This window comes from Phytophthora infestans, genomic scaffold, assembly GCF_000142945.1.
Source record: "Phytophthora infestans T30-4 supercont1.52 genomic scaffold, whole genome shotgun sequence".
Lineage (NCBI taxonomy): Eukaryota > Oomycota > Peronosporomycetes > Peronosporales > Peronosporaceae > Phytophthora > Phytophthora infestans.
The window spans coordinates 558816-568815 of NW_003303707.1; the positions used below are offsets into that span (position 1 = coordinate 558816).

A 10000-nucleotide genomic window follows, 5' to 3' on the forward strand; every position below is an offset into this window, starting at 1 on the left:
GAACAACAGGTCGCTGAAGGTCGGTAGTATATCTCGTTGAAGAACGCGCTCTGTGGCCCAAAATGAGGCAGGCAACACAGTATTGGGAGCACCGAGTCGCTCCAGTGGAAGAGGAGGAGGTGCGGTCGCGGCTAAGAGACGCCGTATGGTCGAGTTCGTGGCGTGCACAATGTCGTGGCCATCGAAGGTCCAGACATGAAGCGCCGCTATCATAGTCTCGGGTGGAAGCGGATAAATGGCGAAGGAACCGTAGTGGGCAGGGATAGCCACCCGGGGGGCGAGCGCTTTCACAACCACGGTCTTGGAGCGATCACTCTTAATGGAGGAGCCGGCAAGGGCCACTCGGAGTGTGGACTCATCGGGTATCCATCCGAAACAGCAGCAGAAAGTCGAGATTCTGAGGATGCCCTGATGACTGAGGAACTGACTGGCCTTACGGTGAAGTGCGGCAAGTGTTCTACGGTCATTAGTGAAGCGAAGGAAGGTGTTGTTCCAAATGGGCCAGGTAAGCTTGGTGAAGACCGGGTTCGCATTGACCAGCTTGGGCAGAATCTTGGTACTCCAGGTAGCCAGAGCGGCTCGCCAGTACTGGGGGACCTTCTTCCAACGGGAGGTGTGGGCCCAGTGGGATAGCGGAATGTAGAGGAAATCCAAACCGGTACCTTGACCTGCAAACGCCTCGTCAAATGTCGCCTGGGCAGGGATGAACCACTTGGGGACAGCAGACAGGTCCCGACGACATTGACGAATAAGTTGGCGGATGAGGTTGACCTGCAAGAGCTCGACGGACGTTGCCACGGAGGGTAAGTCTAAGCCTCCAGCTTGGGACGCAATTGCATGCCATTTGCTGGGAAATTGGCTTCGAGCGGCGGGATCTTCCACCGATGTCGACGGAGTGTTGTTGACAAAATTACGCATGAGAGCGTCGAACCGCAGTAGTTCTACCCGGGGTATTGCTTGAGTACCCAGGAAATGCCACAGGATAGATAAGATCATCGTCTTCATTAGGATAACTCGGCCACGAAGCGTGCGGGCTCTCCAACGCCAGATCACACATAATTTCTGGAAACGTACGAGGAGCTTGCTCAGTTGAAACTGTGGAGTGCAACACGGTCCAACGGTAAGTCCAAGTAGCTGCGTGTGGCCATCGTTATCAAGGATCTTTGCGCCACAAGTGGACAAAAGGTGGCGGAGGTCCTCGTCAGCATTGGTCCACGGTCGAAACGGGAAGATTACCGTTTTATCCACATTGAGCCGCATACCAGTGGCAGCGCAGAAATCTTGAACACGTGCTAAGAAGATCGGAGCTTTGTGGAGATCGTTCACCAGTCCCGTCACGTCGTCAGCAAAGCTGAGAATGTGGTGAGGTGTCGAACGAATTTTGATCTCAAAGTCCGTGTTAAGCGCCCGAAGGTAACAGAGGAGCGGCTCGATAAAGAGTACGAAGAGCCCGGGAGAGAGAGGGTCACCTTGACGGACTCCCGCACCGAGGCTGAAGAAGTCAGACCGTGAAGTATTCACGAGGACTTGAACGAGCGTGCCTTGGAAGAACGTCTGGACCCACCTCCGAAAGTTAGGACCAAAACCCCAGTGTTGTAATACCAAGTCTAACGCTTGCCAGTTGACACTATCGAAAGCCTTGGCAAAATCAAGGCAGATCGCACCGGCTGGGTCACGTGAGTCTTTCAGCTTGCAACGATCCATCAGATCCAAGAAGTACCGGAGAGCGTGGCGAATATCACGACCTGGAACGAAACCGTATTGGTCCATACCCAAAAGTGTGGGTAGGATCTGGTTGAGACGAAACGCCAGGGCTTTAGGCCCAAATTTGGCATCTTGATTCAGCAGTGTGAGAGGCCGGTAGTTCTTCGGATCCGAACGGGAGCCTTTCTTGAATAGAAGCGAGAGATAGGCTCGACGTTGAAATTTGGTCATACGTCCCATCCGGAATTGAGACGCATAGACTAACTCCAAGATGAGAGCCCATTGCGACGGGAAGAGTTGGTAATACTCAGCCGGCAAGCCATCGGGTCCCGGTGCTTTCCCTCGAGCGGTAGTCTTGATGGCGTAGTAGAAATCATTCGCTGTTAGCGGGGCGTCGAGAAGCGCTTTGTTAGCGGTCGTCAATCTCCGGAGACTGTGCTGAAGAATCGAATGGAGCTTAGCTCGATCAAAGGGACGCTTGGGGGCAGCAAGATCTCTGGAGTCAGACTGGAATAGCTTACCCCAGTATTCTCGGTGGGTCGCTTTGATAACTTCCGGGTCGTGTGATATACCCGTCGGAGTGTCAACCGAGGATATACCCAACTTGAGTTCGGCCGTGGCTGGAGCACGGAAGAAGGTCTTGGACGATTTCTTGGCTAGGGCAACATCGGAGTCGAATTTGGAAATAGCGTTGCGCTCACGTAACGCCGTGCTAAAGTCGGAAAAGGCTTGCCGGGTTTCCTCGAGACGCCGTGCATTAGCATCACTAGAAATTATAGCGAAAGACGCTTCAGACTCGCGAAATTCGACCAGGAGGCGGCGAAGCTGGGCTGCAGTTGCTCCTTTCCTTCGAAGATACTCGCGGCTAAGAAAGATTCTATCACGCCGTTTGTGCTCATCGAGAATACAGCCTGGATTGCGCGTAGGGTCGAGGCAGCTAAGAAGGTGCTCAAGGTTTAGTTGGAGCTGGGCTTGAACATTTTCGCACCGGAGTAGCCAGGGGGGGCACTTGAAAGGAAGCTTGTCGCGTGGAAGAGGGCTGTCGGAGGAGGCTGAAAATTCGACAGGGATATGGTCACTGTTGCCGAGTCGAAGACTGAAGGCGTGACCAGAGGATCGGATAAACTTGTCGTAGAAATCCACACTAGCGAGACAGTAGTCTATACGGTTTTTCGACTGGGGGCCAGTAAATTCTTGTGTACTCGGGTTTTCAAGGCGCCAGAAGTCAATCAGCCCAAGGTGGATCATCCAGTCAAAAAGTTCCGATCGTCCGTCATCGTGGTAGGTCGAGGAGGGTTGGGCTTGGTCATATTCCGGGTCCATAGTCATGTTTAAATCGCCTAACACGACATGAACGGCAGAGTCACCAAACTCACGGGGTAGGCTGGAGAAGAAAATGGCCCGCTCGGGGGGCTGAGCAGGCCCGTAAACCACATGGAAGTAGATAAGAAGTGACCCCAGCCGGGCCGAAACAATTAGGTACCGATTGATCAGTACTGGGTTGGCGGCATAGGCGGGAGTCAGGTCCTGAAGGTCGAGGAAGGGGTGTGCCCCGCCAAAGAGTAGGGCGACACCGTTACGGTTTCGATACTCAAGCGTGCTCTGGTTAGACCAGTAAGCGCGGGCTTTAGAGTCGGTAGCTTGAACGAAGTAGTCGTTGTCGGCCTGAGACTTGCGGCTGGTGAGCCGTGTTTCTTGCAGGGCGACAACTTGGTAGCGCGTTAGAAGATTCTGGTACAGTTTGAGGCTTGGCTCATTGAGCCCGTTCACATTGAGTGAAACAGCCTTGAAAGCCCAAGGCTCCTGCCTAGAAGTGAAGGCGAGGGGCTAATGCTCCGGTCTTGGAGGGTTTTAGCGCTTGGACGTCTGTAATCAGAGATTTCAGGAACTCAGGAACTGACTTGTACTGAACTAAATCTGTGGCAAACGAGCTGAACGCTAGTAGCCACAGAGTGTGTTCAGAGAGAAGCGGGATCGTAAGACTGGTGAGAAATTGAGGGTTTTCATCAGTCAGTACGTGGAGTTTGACCGGGTCATGGTAGACTGTAGGCGCCATAATATGGAGCACTACATCCCATGCGGAGAGCGTCAGTAAAGCATGGGTCGGGAGATCCAAATCCGGGGCTGCATGACGTAGAATGCGTTTAAGTAGTCCTGAAGGATTGCCCTTGGCCTGGAGAAGCTTGAGGCAAGATTTCCGGGCTGTATTCTTGACAGGCGGTGTGGAGGCTAATAGCCTGCACATGGCCCGATTCACAGCCAGGATATCGAGACTAGTCTTGGAGTCGATCGCTTTCAACATTATGCCCGGGTTGGCTTCAACAGTTGCAAGCTGATCCAGGGCCGGACGGTCGTTGAGTTCTTCTAAGAACGCATTGACGTAGTTGAAGAGGTCAATGCGAGTCATCTTCTCGACGTCGTACACCATGGTAACGGGAGTAACCATGCTAACATAGGTGGCGCTGTTGGCATGGGCAGGGGTACTCTCCAGACAGGAATCGGCTGTCTCCGAGTGGCGGATCTCAAGGTCATAGTGCCACCGGGGGCTGTCGGGGTCCAAGTCATCGTACCACAGGGGACTGTAGTAGTTGGGCTTGGTGAGACTCGAAGCTTGGGCAATACCTTCCTCGCGACAGTAATCATAGGGGATCGGAGCGACCTCAACAGGGTCCGACCCGTAGCTGGCGAGAAGGGCACGGCGATTGGTCGCTGTCTTCGCCCACAGAGGAGCCGAAGGAGAAAACGTAGGCACCGTAATCTCTTCTTCTAGAACAGCCGACAGGGAGTCCTGGTCAGTATTCGAGCCGGAGTCACTGGCGTCATCGTCCAGGGAGGGGGGCTCATCCGCTGACGACATTGCATCGTCAGATTGATCAGAGGGGTTGCTGAATGCGTCCTTACCAGATGCCATTGCGTCATCAGGAAGTTGTGAACGAGTCGCAGAATTCTGCTTGGCCAGTTGGATAGACTGTTGCAGTGACGAGGTGTAGCCAGCTGGCAAATCCTGAGATGGATCCTCAGCTGGGGTACCCTGGTCTTGAGCACGACGTGGGTCCGAGTCAGCATCCTTGCGTGCGACGTCTGCAGCCTGTCGCGCGAGGATGGAAGGAGGGGTCACGCGGTTGTAGCGGGCCACCTTGTGGTTCACGAAGCACGCACGAAGCTGGATCATGCCATCATCTGGGGATGGGAAGCAAATCTCGCGCAATGGATCTGATTCCGAGGGTACCAGTACAGAAGGGGCGCTATCTTGGCCGAAGTAGACAGTGCGCTCTCTCGATTGAAGTCCGTTACGCACGTACGTGGGTAGCACGCACGTTGGCGGGGCGCCTCGCGAAGCGAACCAATCGAAGATCATACGATCAGTGACTTCGTCGGGGAGACGAACCAGATCGACGTAATACCGAGCATTGTACTTGGAGAAGCGAGAAATTTGGATCTGGGTTCCAAAGGCTTGAAGCTTGACCAGGCTCAGTGCTGACGCGGTGGCATAGGAAGTACAGGTGAACCGAATACCAGCATTTGGAATCAGATTGAAGTCTTGGACCGTGCGTGCATTCCTGGCGTCAGTCCAGACGACAGGCTGCTCGTGCATGCCAATCTCATCGAGCACATCACAGAGATGTTTCCCTCGGATTACCGTGGGACATGGGATCCACATACGGTGCATCTCTGACGCAGCGGTTTCCGTAGGAGCTAGCTTGAGAGCATTGGAGCGAAGCTCCTCGACCTTTGCAGCAGCGAGAGCAGCCTCGCTGTCTTTGAGTAGCGAGTCGGTCGGTAAATTGCGTGTTGGTACCGGGCGGCCGGGACCTGGGCGCGTCTTAACCATCGTAACTGTCGCAAAGACGTAGGTGCAGCTAGGCAGATCGATATGTGGTGGGAGTAAGAACTACCCACAACTTCTTCTCAAAGGTCCTTTCGGTAAACGCGGGATCAGCGCGTCCAGTGAGGAGACAGCACCACAGTAAAGGTTGCCTTGGCTGTGTAGAGGGACCTAGTCCGACTAACACTAACGTCGACTTCGAGGCGGTCTGTACAGGCCCACTAGCACCCGCCTAGAAAGGGGGAGAACGGAGGTAGCTTCTGAAAGCAGAGAGAAACCAACCGCCCTAGTGTCTTGACGCACGTACTGCTCGGCAGCAGTGGGACACTCGGCTTATGAATGCGCTGGTACAGACCGAAGTCACGAACTTGGGGACGGTAAGGTCGAGGGCAGGCAGCAGCACGTCCGCGAGGAGGTGCTGGTGGAGACGCGAGGTACGAAGCTGGAGTCAAGTACTGGGACAGGTGCAGCCGGGGCGACGAGGTCGAACGGAGGCACGAGCGAAGGACTGGACTGGGGGTGGTGAACGGCGGTCGAGCGGGGCTGGAACGCGGTCGCGAGGGTGGGGGCCTTTTTCTGTGCACTTGCGCAGGAGAAGGCAGATTCGATTATGGAAGACATCGTCAGGTGGGGAGTTTGGCTGGGGCGGCACATCTGTTAAATGATAACACAGGTGTCCTAAGGTGAGCTCAATGAGAACAGAAATCTCATGTAGAACAAAAGGGTAAAAGCTCACTTGATTTTGATTTTCAGTATGAATACAAACCGTGAAAGCGTGGCCTATCGATCCTTTAGTTCTTTTGAATTTTAAGCTAGAGGTGTCAGAAAAGTTACCACAGGGATAACTGGCTTGTGGCAGCCAAGCGTCCATAGCGACGTTGCTTTTTGATTCTTCGATGTCGGCTCTTCCTATCATTGCGAAGTAGAACTCGCCAATTGTTGGATTGTTCACCCACTAATAGGGAACGTGAGCTGGGTTTAGACCGTCGTGAGACAGGTTAGTTTTACCCTACTGATGAGTTCGTTGTCTAAACAGTAATCCAACCCAGTACGAGAGGAACCGTTGGTTCAGATAATTGGTAACTGCGGTTAGCTGAAAAGCTAGTGCCGCCAAGCTACCATCTGTAGGATTATGGCTGAACGCCTCTAAGTCAGAATCCATGCTGGAATAGACGATAATCACCTTTCCCGATGTGCCGCGAATAGCGATAGGTGTCTTCTGGACACCCAACATCATACAATTGCAACGCACTCCGCTGCCTGTCAAGTACTGGCGGTGGAGAGTAGGCTGATTTGTAATTTCAAATATTGGGAAAGATAAATCCTTTGTAGACGACTTAACTACAGAACGGGGTGTTGTAAGCATGAGAGTAGTCTTGTACTACGATCTGCTGAGATTTAGCCCTTGTTCTATTGATTTGTTCAGAAATGAACATTTCTCCCCCCAATTGCAAACGCGCAATGTTAAAACTATAAAGTTAAGCAGTCGAAATAAGGCTGCGTTAAAGTGATTTACTTTCGCTATGGGGCGGCGAAAGTAACCGGTCAAAGTGCTGGTAGAGAGTTAATACTGTTAAGCTTAAGATCGTCAAAGTCTTTGTTTTGGCTTAGTGAGGTTTGTTCGCAAAAATCGCTAAGTGCCGCTGCTATTGTTTTCCGAGCCAAATTCGGCGACCTTAGTATCGGGTTTATAACAGGCAGAAAGCGAGAAACACTTTGCGTGAAAATCGCTAAGTGCCAGCGCTAATGATTTCTGAGCCAAAATCGGAGATTTTAGTATGGGGGTTTAACAGGGCAAGCTAGACGGCAGGGCGTAAAATTAGACTTGGTTTAAGTATGTTAAAAGAGAGCGAATAGCGTGAATTAGACCTGGTTTAACTATGTTAAAAAAAGCGGAATAGCATGAATTAGACTTGGTTTAACTATGTTAAAGAGAGCGGAATAGCATAAAATAGACTTGGTTTAAGTATGTTAAAAGAGAGCGAAATAGCGTAAATTAGACTTGGTTTAACTATGTTAAAAGAGAGCGAAATAGCGTAAATTAGACTTGGTTTAACTATGTTAAAGAGAGCGGAATAGCATAAAATAGACTTGGTTTAACTATGTTAAAACGAGCGGAATAGCATGAAATAGACTTGGTTTAAGTATGTTAAAAGAGAGCGAAATAGCGTGAATTAGACTTGGTTTAAGTATGTTAAAGATAGCGGAATAGCATGAAATAGACTAGGTTTAACTATGTTAAAAGATAGCGAAATAGCGTGAATTAGACTTGGTTTAACTATGTTAAAGAGAGCGGAATAGCATGAAATAGACTTGGTTTAACTATGTTAAAAGAGAGCGAAATAGCGTGAATTAGACTTGGTTTAAGTATGTTAAAGAGAGCAGAATAGCGCGAATTAGACTTGGTTTAAGTATGTTAGAGAGAGCAGAGTAGCGTGAATTAGACTTAGTTTAAGTATGTTAAAGAGAGCGGAATAGCGTGAATTAGACTAGGATAAAGTATGCAAAATGAAGCTGAGGACTTTGTGAAAAAATGCGAAGTTGTTTGCTGTTCTAATTGTATGGGTTTGGAGATGTTTTTGGCTTGGATTAATAACAGGCAGGAAGCGCGAGGAAACGCAGCGAATATGGACGCGTACGCGGAAGGTGACGGCGGAGGAAGCGCGGATATGGAGGTGAAAATGGTGAAGGTGATGGCGCGAGGAAGGTGACGGCGCATGGGTGTGAATATGGAGGTGATGAAAGGTGACGGGAGGAAACGCATGATGTATATGACAAGTTAGTGTCGTACTTAAGCGGAGCGCGCGCTGTGCATGTATGAAGGTGTCGAAGGTGTTCATATTGCCTAAGACGCGTACGTGCACATGTCATGTCGCATAGGAAGCGTAGGTATGGTTGTGCAAGTCGTAAATGGCCACTTTGGTGGTTTAACATTGTTTCCAGGCCGCGTATGCGCAAATATGGGGTGCGGCGGCTATCTGCACTGCTGTGTATGAAGGTGTCGGTCTGTGTGGGGTTCCTATCGGAGAGAATACGTATGCTGCGTTGTAGGAGTGAGCTGCTGGCCACACGTTTGTATTGGAGTGCGCCACACCACCCCCCTTTTTGTTTTGTTACTATATAAAGTGTAGCCATCCACCCAGCCAATTCTGAGGGCCAGAAGGGGTATTGGGGGCCATCGTGTGCAGTCTATGGCCACGTATGTGGACATGTGAGTGTGTAAATGTGTTGTACCAATGTATACGAGTGATAAACACTAATAGGCGTGTCGGTCAAAGTCAAATGTAGACGGCCATCTTAGGCTGAAAGCACCATATCCCGTCTGCTCTGTGAAGTTAAGCAGCCTCAAGCTCGGGTAGTACTCGGGTGGGTGACCACCGGGGAAGTCCGGGTGCTTACTTTTTAGCCCGTTTTGAGCTGTTTACCGACTTTGCGTGTGTTTGCAAACGCAAGATATGATGTCTGGCATGTGCCCACACGACATCTTGGTTTTAGTATGCCTGGCGAGCCACTACACACGAGATCTTGTTTTTTGTATGGTGTTCTTTAATTTGATTATTATGAAGATGAAAGAGAACCGTTAGAACGGGTATGAAGGGTGTTCTAGGGGTGCTTTTCGGTGCTCTTTCACGTGGACATATCGCAGCATGCGACATGTCAGCGGAACACTGTCTAAATTAATAAATACTGTTTTGGCCGATTTCTAAAAGCGTCTATAAAAGGGCATAAGTGCAATGACTCGTCTTTGTAACCCTGCGGCCTAGGCGTAGTTTTTCACGGGGAATCCGAATATCAAAGGTAGATTTATGTACAACATGTACTTTTTTTGCAACATGTACTTTTTATCTACGGGACATAGACATATGTAAAAACACACGGCGGAGCCGTTCCCGCAATCAGAATTTGTCTAACTCTTCTAGATCAAAAGTTATTCAGCGAAATGTGAGACTTTGTTTGGCATGCTCTTTTTTTAGGTGGTTTTTTCCGGTTTTATGTGCCGCCCGGCAGATCTGGCCTGCAGACTTTAGCAGAAAACTTGGCGCATGTGTTCGCACGACCGCTCCCAAAGTTTTACAAGCATATCTCCAGTAGTTGCTTCGCAATGATTTTTTTAGTGACGCCAAAAAACGCCATTTTCGCGGAAAATGGACACCTTGGACGGCCAAAATCACCACTTTTGGCCATGTTTGGCCCTGCACATCCAGGAAGCAAATGAGACTGCTCCGTATAAAAACTGCCCTAGGGGTGCTTTTATGCGCGCATTCCCGTGGTCAAGTCAGATTTTGGCTAAATTCAAATGCCTTGTCTATAAACACTTTTTTCGACCTAAATTTTCACCTGTTTTGTCCCGAAATGATAGCACCCATTCTTTATTTGCCTATATATCGCGAAGGAGGCAACTTTTTTCCTGTTAAGTATAGATAAAAAATTTAATTCGGCGTTTTAGCGCACGAGGAACAAAAGTCTCCA

General features: G+C 50.2%; 2 non-coding genes across 2 annotated transcripts; both read left to right on the forward strand.

Annotated features, from left to right (window-relative positions):
• Positions 1–6141: 6141 nt before the first annotated feature.
• Positions 6142–6827, forward strand: PITG_33261 (the record flags this gene model as incomplete). Its single annotated transcript, XR_009934655.1, has 1 exon — positions 6142–6827. It is a non-coding gene; the product is annotated as a 28S ribosomal RNA (ribosomal RNA).
• A 1994-nt stretch (positions 6828–8821) lies between these two features.
• On the forward strand, positions 8822–8926 carry PITG_33262. The gene has a single exon (XR_009934656.1). It is a non-coding gene; the product is annotated as an 8S ribosomal RNA (ribosomal RNA).
• The last annotated feature ends 1074 nt before the right edge of the window (positions 8927–10000 follow it).